The sequence below is a fragment of the Homarus americanus genome, unplaced genomic scaffold (assembly GCF_018991925.1).
Source record: "Homarus americanus isolate GMGI-L3 unplaced genomic scaffold, GMGI_Hamer_2.0 scaffold39675, whole genome shotgun sequence".
Taxonomy (NCBI): Eukaryota; Metazoa; Arthropoda; class Malacostraca; order Decapoda; family Nephropidae; genus Homarus; species Homarus americanus.
Genome location: NW_024736071.1, coordinates 9037783 through 9050431, shown reverse-complemented (window position 1 = coordinate 9050431; position 12649 = coordinate 9037783).

Genomic DNA, 12649 nt, shown 5'->3' with positions numbered 1-12649 from the left:
CATAGTATGTTTACTAATGCGAGTTTCCTTCTGTTGAATGTAAACAAGCACAGGGATGCCACACTGCACAATCCTGACGAGCCCCTGTAAACCCACTAGTAAAGGGCACTGTACATATTGTATACTATAGGCACTAACACAACCACACACACACACACACACACACACACACACACACACACACACACACACACACTACAATAAAGGCCCCGACACTAATAATAAAGAGAAGGCCGGTTCCTGGGAGCTAAAATGAGACTATCCCCAGAGATGGATCGCTTCCTACGGGCGTCACGAATGTTCCTTCTGCAATGATTTATCATAATGAAAACGTTGCCTTGAGGTATTATAAACGTTCCTCTGGCTTAGTTCTAGCGGTGAAGACGTTACATCTGTGGGATTTATGTACAGGATAATGAGGTAAAGATGTCGGCCTCTCCTATAACGTATTAGTAGGTTTTATGAAGTCTTATAGGGGGTAAATCCGAAAACTGAAATAGCCATAAGGTACACTATTATAATCATTTCAGAAGTCTTATTTATCGATTATTAAAATTCCAAGGTAGAAGTAAATGAATACAGTAATGCAAGATAGTTTACCTTCAATTTTAAGCTTTGTATTTAAGGCGAATTACAGTATACAACAACGTAATTCTACAAACATTACAATAAAATATTATCTTCAGTTAACGAAATATAATCTAGTCTATAAGAACCGGATATACTCTGCTTCAACAACAAAATATTAATCAAAACATAGTTTGATCCTTAATAAAACTTAAATGAATCACATTAAAGAGACAATTTGCCAATGGTAAGGTTAAACTTCAGAGGGAAAAAACTAAGTAACGCCCAGATATTCCAACTATGACTTGATTGATACACTTGTACGCCCATAAACAATCATGACGCACACAACCACCTTTTATAACTTTCAGGAAGACAACGATACACAAGTCTACCAACCAGCGCGTCGAGTGGCTCATGACGTCATTCTAAGCATTAATGAGGAAGATGCCGCCACTCTACGCATTAATGAGGAATATGACGTCATCCTAAGCAATAATGGGGAATATGACGTTATTCTAAGCATTAAGAGGAAGATGACGTCACACCATCAATGAGGAAGAGGCGAACAAGATAAAATTATTGAAAACCTAATTATTAACTTTATAGTGTGCGAGGTGGTAATAAAATTGCAAAATTAGAAACATCCAATTATATCATGTCTATAATTCATTGTAACTTGTTCATTAATATTTCATATGATGCAAGATGTAAGTGGGTGAGTAGGTGGGGGAGGGTGAGCAGGTGGAGGAGGGTGAGCAGGTGGAGGAGGTGAGCAGGTGGGGAGGTGGAGGCAGGTGGAGGGTGAGCAGGTGGGGAGGTGAGTGGGTGGGAGGTGAGTAGGTGGGGGAGGTGGGTGGGTGGGGTGTGCAGGTGGGGAGGTGAGCAGGTGGGGGAGGTGAGTGGGTTGGGGAGGTGAGAAGGTGGGGAGGGTGAGAGGTGGGGAGGGTGAAAAGGTGGGGGGGGTAGGTGGGGGTGGTGGTGGTGGGGGGGTGAGCAGGTGGGGAGGGTGAGTGGGTGGGGGGTGGGTGGGTGGTGGGGGTGGGGGAGGGTGAGCAGGTGGGGAGGGTGGGCAGGTGGGGAGGGTGGGAGAGTGGGGGGAGGGGTGGTGGAGTGGGTGGGGTGGGAGGTGAGTGGGAGGTGAGGAGGTGGTGGGGAGAGGTGGGGAGGGTGAGGTGGGTGGGTGAGGGTGAGGGTGAGGTGGGGAGGGTTAGCAGGTGGGGGGAGGGTGAGCAGGTGGGGGAGGGTGAGCAGGTGGGGGGAGGGTGGAGTGGGTGGGGGGAGGGTGAGAGGTGGGGAGGGTGAAAAGGTGGGGGAGGGTGCAGGTGGGTGAGGGGGAGGTGGAGGTGGGTGGGAGGGTGAGCAGGTGGGGGAGGGTGAGCAGGTGGGGAGGGGTGAGTAGGTGGGGGAGGGTGGAGGGGTGGGGAGGGTGAGCAGGTGGGGGGGGGTGAGGTGGGTGGGGGAGGGTGGAGGGTGGGTGGGGGAGGTGAAAATGGGAGGGTGAAAGGTGGGGAGGGTTAGCAGGTGGGGGAGGGTGAGCAGGTGGGGAGAGTGAGCAGTGGGGAGGGTGGGCAGGTAGGGGAGGGGTGAACAGGTGGGGGAGGGTGAGCAGGTGGGGGGGTGAGCAGGTGGGAGGGTGGAGCAGGTGGGGGAGGGTGGAGGTGGGTGGGGAGGGTGAGTGGGTGGGGAGGGTGAGGTGGGGAGGGTGAAAGGTGGGAGGGTGGCAGGTGGGGAGGGTGAGTGAGTGGGGAGGGGGGTGAGGAGGGGGTGAGTAGGGTGGGGAGGGGGTGAGTAGGGTGGGGAGGGAGGTGGAGTGGGTGGGGAGGGTGAGAAGGTGGGGAGGTGAAAGGTGGGAGGGTTAGGGTGGGGGGAGGTTAGCAGGTGGGGAGGTGAGTGGTGGGGAGGTGGTGGGGTGGGGGAGGGTGAGGTAGGTGGGGGAGGGGTGAGTGGGTGGGGGAGGGTGGAGAGGGTGGGGAGGGGGGGGGGTGGTGAGTAGGGGTGGGGAGGGTGAGGGTGGTAGGGGGGGGTGGTGGTAGGTGGGGAGAGGAGGGTGAGTGGGTGGGGGAGGGTGAGTAGGTGGGGGAGGGTGAGCAGGTGGGGGAGGGTGAGTAGGTGGGGGAGGGTGAGTAGGTGGGGGGAGGGTGAGTAGGTGGGGGAGGGTGAGTAGGTGGGGAGGGTTTAGTAGGTTGGGAGGGTAAGCAGGTGGGGCGGGGGCAGGTGGGGAGGGTAAGCAGGTGGGGAGGAAGGTGACCTGGTGGAGAGGAGGGTTAGCAGGTGGGGGAGGAGGGTGACCAGGTGGTAGGGAAGGATGACCAGGTGGTGGGGCAGGGTGACCAGAAGGGGCAGGGTGACCAGAAGGGGCAGGGTGACCAGAAGAGGGGAGGGTGACCAGGTGGTAAGGGTGGGTGATCAAGAGTTTGGAGGGTGACTAGGTGTAGGATGGGTGACCTGGTGGGGGGGGGGTGACTTTAGAAGATAAATGGGTCAGAAAAGTATTGTGTAGAGGCGGGTTTTGTGGTCACGAACCAAGGGATTTTTGTTGATTCTTAAATAACTTTAATAATTCTCAAGGTTACTGCGTAACTCACCCCAATAAATGTTTTTCTATTGTGTGTCTTTTAAATAGTGTGCAGCACTGACCCCCCACTAACTACGTGAGGATGCGGGGAAAGATTCATAAACATTAATGTCACGTTATACAACCTGCCAGGTGAGTTATGTGCCATGTGCCTGGGTAGGCAGGCTCGGCCCTCACACCTCACAGGTAGCTGAGACACTGGGTGAGGTGAATTAATTTATAGAGACGTGCCTGTAAGACTTCAGAGGATTTTCTCGAGACGATCCAGGACTGTTTCCTAAGTCAACATATAACCGAACCCACACGGGGTAATAATATACTGGATTTAGTTCTGTCGAACAGAGAAAACCTCATTAGCAATGTCGAGGTAGGGAACGAACTTGCAAACAGCGATCACAAAGAAATTCGATTCCAGTTAGATTTTCAGGGCAGACGTAAGGAAAATTCCACTAAAGTACCAGATTTCAGAAGGGCAAACTTTGACAGTTTAAAGAGGCAGCTGAGAGAGGGGTGTTGCGCTTGGCCGTGAACCTGACAGATGACACCGACCTGATAACTGAGATTGCCGAGTTCCGACAATTTAAATAGTGAGTTACTTAATGCACAAAGGCAGAACATACCATACAAAAACTCAGATCAGACAACAATGACCCTAAATGGATAAATAATTATTTAAAGAACATCATTGGCCAAAGGAAGGCTATAGGTAGAAGGATAAATCGTGGCGAAATTCACCTCCGGGACTATTATAGGGTATTGGCGAGTAGGGTTAAAACCGAGATAAGGAAAGCAAAGAGGAATAATGAGGTAAGGATAGCAAGGGAGGCGAAGACAAACCCCAAAGGCTTCTACCAAATGTATCAAACTAAAACACGAGAAAAGATTGGACCAATACGGTCAGACTCCGGCGAGCTCACTGATAACGATGGAGAAATGAGCAATAATTTGAATAAATATTTTTCAACAGTTTTCACCACCGAAAATTTAAACATGATACCCGAGGCACCGACTCTATTCAGAGATAGTGAAGAAAACAAATTAAGTGAGATAGTAGTGACTAGTAACGATGTTAGTAAGCAAATAGACAAATTAAAGCCTAATAAGTCACCTGGTCCCGATGAGATATTTGCCAGAGTATTAAAGGAATGTAAGGAAGAGCTTAGTATGCCCTTAGCAAAGTTGTTTAACATGTCCTTAAAAACAGGTGTAGTACCAGAATCCTGGAGGATAGCGAATGTAATACCGATTTTCAAGAAGGGGGATAGATCACTATCCTCTAACTACCGCCCAATCAGTCTAACATCAATAGTAGGCAAATTACTGGAAGCAATCATTTCAAACTCTATTCGAAATCACCTGGAGAAGCACCGATTGATCAATGATTCCCAGCATGGCTTCACAAGCGGACGTTCTTGCCTAACTAATCTATTAACATTCTTTTCATCAGTTTTCGAATCGGTGGACGAGGGGCACAATTATGATGTGGTATATCTCGACTTTAGTAAAGCCTTCGACAGAGTCCCCCACGAAAGACTAATTAGAAAGGTAGAAGCTCATGGCATCAAAGGTGACATCCTTAAATGGATTAGGGCGTGGTTACAGGACAGGAAACAGAGAGTGAGCATTAACGGCACTAAGTCCCATTGGAGCAACGTCACAAGTGGAGTTCCCCAAGGCTCAGTACTTGGACCATTATTATTTATTATATACATAAACGACATAGATATCGGCATAGACAGCAACATAAGTAAATTTGCTGATGACACTAAAATAGGATGTGTTATCAAATCTGACGAGGACTCGGCAAAACTACAGGAAGATCTAAACAAATTTTTCGAATGGTCTGAAAAATGGCAGATGAAATTCAACGTCGACAAATGTAAAGTACTCAGTATAGGAGATGTAAACAGGGAAACCAGATACCAGATGAACAACGATGCCATAGAGAAATCCGACTGCGAGAGAGATTTAGGAGTAATGATAAGTAGGAACCTTAAGCCAAGTAAACAATGTGTTTTTGCTCGTAACAAGGCTAATAAAGTACTTGGGTTCATACAAAGGAGTGTTAGTTACAAGACTAGCGAGGTCATCCTAAAACTGTATCTTGCTCTTGTGAGACCACACCTGGATTACGCAGTTCAGTTCTGGTCACCGTATTACAGAATGGATATAGAATCCTTGGAAAGAATTCAGAGGAGAATGACAAGACTAATCCCGGGCATTAGGAACCTTGAGTATAGAGACAGGTTAAAGCATCTTAATTTACACTCCCTTGAGAGACGTAGAGCGAGGGGCGACCTGATAGAGGTGTATAAGTGGAAGGCAGGGCTAAACAAAGGGGACATTACAAAAGGTACTCAAATTATCCAACCAGGAGCGAACTCGTAACAATGGTTTTAAATTAGACAAATTTAGATTTAGGCGTGAAATAGGTAAACACTGGTTTGGAAACAGAGTAGTGGATGAATGGAACAAGTTACCAAATATCATCATTAACTCGAATATGCTGAATTGCTTCAAACATAGGTTGGATGCTCATATGAGCAATAGGGGTTGGGTGTAAACGGGACTGCCCAGTATGGGCCAATAGGCCCACTGCAGTTTCCTCCATTCTTATGTTCTTATGTTCTTATGTTCTTATGTTGGAGGAGCTCTGCTTTATGGTAATAATAATGGTATTGATGATAATACATACATGTTGCTCCTTGCTGTGGTACAGCTGAGCAGACAGGTGGTAGTCCATCCAAAGTGTTGTTTCATTGTTGATAAGTGTACTCGATATTACACCCACCCACACACATCCTTGACCATAGACGAGTCAAGATGGGTCAGACGCACCTGGCCCATACCAACTCCGTCCCCTGAACCCTCCTCCCCACCGGAATATCAATAAGTTCTCGCCAGAAGTTACTATTTCATTTGGGAAAGGAATGAAACCAGTGTTGAATAGTGGTGAACAGTGCTTAAGTCAGTGAAAAACAACTCGGCAGTTACAGTTGAATCTTACCCAAGCTAACCTTCACACAGTGAGGTTCCAGGTACCCAGTGATAATTCCCCTGAGACTCCACGATGGGAAGGCCTGGGATCACACCTCAGTGAGTGAGGTCCTGTGACCACGTGGTGTCCCCATGATGCTACTTCACCACATAGTGAATGAGTTGCTACAGCATCATGTGAAGTTCCTCATAACACCATCTGTAAGGGAATTACTACACCACGTGATGCCCCTCATAACACAACTTGTGAGGGAATTACTACGCCATGTGATACCCCTCATAACACCATCTGTGAGGGAATTATTACACCACATCAGGCCCCTCATACACCATCTGTGAGGGAACTACTGCACCATGTCAAGCCCCTCATAACACCACTTGTGAGGGAACTAGTACTCCACGTGATGCCCCTCATAACGCCATCTGTGAGGGAGTTACTACACTACGTGTCTGCTGTTCAACACCTCAGCTCACATGATCTACGTGTGTAAACATTAATCTGTATGTTCCTTCACCTTGCTCTAATGAAAGCTTTTGTTAAACCACCAATGACTGTAATAAGTCATTTATGTCCGATGTATATTTTCAGCCTTCGGGCTGCAAACTTTTTCAATAAACCGTTTATTATTATTATTATTATTAACATCCTTGACCACCGGAGGGTCAAGACGTTCCAGGCGCTGCTGTGCAGCGGGCCCCCTTGGCCATGTTCGGCCCCATCCTTAAGTCCTTCTCCCCGACCTATCCTCACCACCGGGATATCAACATAATCAAAAGTAACAATTTCGTTTCGGAAGAGGGATCAGTGCTGAACAGTATGAACAGTGTTTAAGCCAGTGAATTCAGCACTAAACAGTACCAGTGAGAGCAGTGACCCACCAAGTGAGATAAGCACCCCTGGGAACTGACCACCATCTTCTGACCAGGGGGTGCTAATCAGTCCACCATGGGAACAACAGTGGGTATGCTTCACACCTGACTACGAGATGACATGACACCACCTAGCAGAGAGTGAGATACTGTAACACCACCCCATACCACCCGGTGTCTCATGACCACGTGAGTTCCTTCATATCAACACCTACTACGGACGAGTTACTGCACCACATGGACACCACACCACCCGGTGCCTCCATGACCTGTGAGGTCCTTCATATCAACACCTACGGACGAGTTACTGCACCACGTGAACACCACATCACTCGGTGTCTCCATGAAATCCGTGAGGTCCTTCATATCAACACCTACGGACGAGTTACTGAACCACGAGGTCATGTGACCTCACACAGTATGGCAAGAAACCAGCCCGGGCCATCAGCTGCAAACTATAATGATTTGTATGTTCAATCATTGTTCCTTCTCCTTTCAGTACTGAAAGCTTTTGTTAAACGACCCACCCACCCACCCCATGTCATTTTTGCCCAATGTATATTTTCAGCCTTTGGGCTGCAGAACGTTTCCGATAAACCGTTAATTATTATTATTATTATTGTTATTATTACACACACACACACACACACACACACACACACACACACACACACACACACACACACATTGCTTCACGCATCAAATACGAATATAACTATAAGAAAAATCCACTGTAATCTACACCGATCAATAAACTTTTACAAATTTCGTCCAGATTTTGATTGGAGGAGACGACGTTTGGATGAGCGTCCTCCATAAAGTGTACATACTTCCATAAACCAGCCTCTATAGTCTACACCAATCAATATTTTTTTTTTTAAATTCTGTTCATATTTGATTGGCGGAGGCGACGTTATTACGAGGAAACATCAGGAAATAGTTTAATTTGTAAGAAAGACTCCGCGAAAACTGTCTCGAATTTTTTATTACTGAAATATCTACATTTTTCATTCCTCAAGAGAAAAAATGTCTTTTTTGTGTATGATTTTGAAGAAGAAATAGGAAAAAAGAGGAAACTGAGGAGTTTCGAGTCAAGTAATTTAGCGCGTGAAAGTAGGAGTCCATGTTGTTTTTTAGTGGTGAAGAAGAAGAAATACAGGTAAGAAGAGTGAAAAGAAGATAAGGGAGAAGAAACGATGAGGGAAGAAAAAGAGGGAATGAATAAAAAATTAAAAGGAAGAGAAGGCCGAGAAAAAGGGGAATAAAGCGAGGAGGAAGTGAATAATAATAATAATAATAATAATAAAATAGTAATAATAATAATAATAATAATAATATAATAATAATAATAATAAGATAATAATAATAATAATAATAATAATAATAATAATAATAATAATAATAATAATAATAATAATAATAATAATAATAATAATAATAATAATTAATAAAAATAATAACAGCAGCATTACACAATTTCCTCGTGTGTAAGATAAAGTAAAAAGAGTAGAAAGAAAAGAAAAAACTAAAATGAATAAGAAAACGTCGTCAAGACGATGTAGGGATGAGAGTTTTCTTTAGGAGGGAGAAGAAAATAAAGGGAGATTAAAGAAACAAAAGAAAAGAAAAATTCCTCAAATTAAAGTAAAGATGTTAATTCACAAGAAAAAGAAAGAAGACAGAAAAGAAACCAGAAAGAACACAATGGATGGAGAACTAAAGGAAGTCAAGAATAAAGAAGACTGAGGTAAGAAAATAAGAGAAAGAAATAATGAAGAAGATGATTAAAGAAAGACAATAATGAAAAGATAACAGAAATAAACTTGTTCATGATAAAGTAACACAAATAGTAAAGAAAGAGTATAAAGAAGTAATATGATAAAGTAGGGAGAATGTGAAGAAAAGAGAAGTAGGGGGAAATAGGCTAATATAGTATATATTAACCTCCCTAAGAAAGAGAAGGAAGGAGATTGAAGTGAGAAAAAGTAAATCGAAGAAGTGAACCTCGTCAAGAAAAAGTAACAAGGTGGTTAAAGAAAAAATAAGGAAGAAAGTAACAATAAAGGAAAAACCTCAAGCCAAAAACAAGAAAAAGATCAAAGGAATAAAATAAGGAAGAAAGAAGACAAGAAACATATAATCCTCCCTAAGACAATGAAGGAAGGAAGGAAGGAAGGAAGGAAGGAAGGAGACCCCAGGCTAGTAAGAACGACCCCTTCTTCCTCCTCCTCCTCCTCTTCCCCGTCACCTACCAAGGAGGGAGGGGCAGGCGGACTCAAGAGGCCCTTTGCCCTTTGACATTTCCACAAACAAGTTTTGGACGCGACACAAACGTGGGCCAATTAATAATAATTTTGGCCAGCTGGAAATGAAGCGCAAATTTCATTCCCGATCTTAATTACGTGCGAGGGGAGCTGGGGAAATGGTGGAAGGAATTTAGCACATTTGTTATTCTTCTAAAGCTGGGAAATGGGGTGAGGCAAGGGTGAGGAGGAGACATAGGAGGGTGGTAGTAGTGGTGTAGTTATGTGGTTGTTGGGAGGGATGGGTGGGTAGTTAGGGGGAGAAGACGAGGGGGATGGGGGAGTTGGGGAGGGTTAGGAAGGTGATATGGATAGAGGAGGATAAGGAAGATAGTATGGGGGGGGATATGGTGGGGAGGAAGGGTAGTTTGAGGGGTGTGTGAGGAGGGTACTTTGAGGGGTGTGGTGAAGGGAGGGTGAATAGGGTAGTATGGGGGTTGAAGAGGGAGGATAGTGTGGGAGGAGGGTAGTGAGGTGAGGGGAGAGAGAATCAAGAAACAAGTTAAGAATAAGGCGAGGATTAAGGAAGGGTAGTGAGGGGAGGGTAGTGAGGGGAGAGTAATGAGGGGAGAGTAGTGAGGGGAGAGTAATGAGGGGAGGTTATGAGGGGAGAGTAATGAGGGGAAGGTAGTGAAGCGAGGGGAGAGAGAAGTAAGAAACAAGTTAAGAGTGTTGGGTAGACACAGTTAGTGAGGGGAAATGATGACAGGGTTGAGAGTTTAATGGCGGAAAGAAAGATGATGAGGAGGAGGAGGGGAAGAGGGGAAGGAGGAGGAACAGGAGGGCAAGGAGGAGGAGAAGAAGGAGAAGAAGGAGAAGAAGAAGAAGAAGAAGAAGAAGATAGTTAGGGTAGGAAGTAAAGAATGGAATAAGAAAAGAAAAAATACAAGAAGAAGACCGGGGAGAAAGGGACATAAATGATAAACGGGTAAGATGGAAAACCGAAAGAAGAAAACAAAAATATAAGAGAAAACGAATAAAAAAGAATAGGAAAATGAGGAGGAAATGAGAATGAAGAAAAGAAGATAAAAACGAACAAGTATAAACAAGAAAATAACACAGGTGAAGGTGTGGGAAGGAGGGTGGCTGGGGGTAGAAAGAAAGAGAACAAGTTTAAGGGAGGGAAGGGAGATTTAAGGGGGAGGAGAAGTTAAGGGAGGAAAGTAGGAATTAAGGGAAGGGGTGATGTAAGGGAGAGAAAAAATGCAGAAGAGGGAGGTGACGATCTATGAGTGAATGACTTATAGAGAAGGGAGGGAGGATTAAAGGCGAGGGGGAAGGAAGGCGAAGAGAAAAGGACGGAGGGAGGGAAGGAGAGCAGGAGGGTTGACCGCAAGAAAGAGGAAGAGAATGAGGGGGGAGTTGATTAATGGCATGAAGGTAAAGTGTGGACGTAGGACTGTTCACACCTGATAGGCTGCCACTGTAACACACCTGAGGAGCACCCTCACCCCCACACACACCCGCAGTTCGAAACCTTGGGTGTTGTTGGAGACGATCAATACCAGGAGAGAATGACAATAGGGCCACTCTGACACTCACTAAAACTCTTAACTAGCGTATATTCTAACATCCACAGTATAATATTCCGCGAGATGATACAGGCATAGTACATTAGATTGAGCTAATAAGTACACATACGAGTAATTATGCTATTATATTCTTATAGTTTGTGGCTATAGGTTACTCTTGTTAAATGATGCAGGCGCACATAAAATATAATTATATTGACCTATTTTATTCGTATACAATATTAGTTATTAAAAGTTCATTAAGAGTATCATTATCACAATTAACTCATTACAGTAAATTATTTATTGATACTCGTGATGTTTTGTGATGAGTATCTCAAAGATCTGTACGTCATGTTGTCTTTGTAACTGGCGATGAAACGAGTTCTTTTAATTTATGCTTAGTGCTATTGTAATTTCGGCACTCTTTTGGTAACCTTTAAATAGGTTATCATGTCTCCAAAAGTGGGTAAAAGTCAAGCCTTTTACATGAATATCTGAGACTTCAAAATTCATCGTAAATGAGTATCAGCCACTTAAAGGATAGTGATATTTTCACGATTTCCTAATAAATGTTTCACTGACACAATGATGACGTTACACTGATGAAGTAGCTGTGTGACGTCAAGCACATGAAATAATTGTTTTTGTGGTGACGCCATACAAGTGCAAATATTGTGTTGATGATCAAATAAGAAAGGTGTGCGTCACCTTAAAGACAACTTCTTGATCGTCTACTCCCAGTCATCATCTGGTGGCGAGAATACATACTAAAATAACCTTTAGAATATTCTAATCCAAAGGGAATTGATTGGTAACAGACTACGTAATCTAAATAAATTTTAAGCATCAACTTCATGAACTCTAACCTTAGTGGGTCCGTGGTTGAAGCCTGACAAATTTCAGCCGTGAAGCTCGTTGTAATCTAATTCCAAATGAATAATTGTTTAACACTAACAATAGTTCAACCTTGACCCTCGGTGAACTCTAACCCAGATTCAGTCCTCACCACAGGTCAGCCCAGTCGTGTGTAAAGTTCTTGTACTAAGTGAGACGCAAGTGTAGCTGAGCAGTGACGTGTAGAAAACAGCACCTAAATGGTTGTTCTGGAAAAGGTCGCCAATGCAAAAGGGAAAGCACTGGTTTACATTATATAATATTATAATTGCTGACTAGAAGAGAACACCAGGCACTTCTGAGTGCTCGCGGTAGCGTCGCTTTTGTAGTTTAAGCTCAAGTTGGTTGAACTCACACAGAACGATTCAGTCCTAACTGTGCAGTACATGTCTAATACTCAGTGACTGTTGACCGCAACTCAGTAGTAGTGGACGAGCAAGGGCGTTTCACACCACCTCCATATCAGTAGTCCTCATTATAACCTATATTTTTGTGTTGTTTTATTTGGTTAAGTTATTGGTTAAGTCGTTTATAGTATTAGTTAGCTCCTGCGTGAGTTTCTTTTAGGCGGAAAATAGTGCTTCCGTGTCCTTCAGTTTGTATATATTATGCAGTTTATTTCGTAAATATATATATATATATATATATAAATAAATAAATATATATATATATATATATATATATATATATATATATATATATATATATATATATATATATATATATATATATATATATATATATATGTATGTATGTGTGTGTGTGTGTGTGTGTTCCTAACATATAAGTTTCCCTAAATTTATGGACATCACAGGCATTTGGAAATATACAAGTCAAACACAATATCCATCACTGCCAAAATGAACACGGACATAAGGGACACCTATATATATATTTTTTATTTAACTCCTGAGAGGGAAACGAGA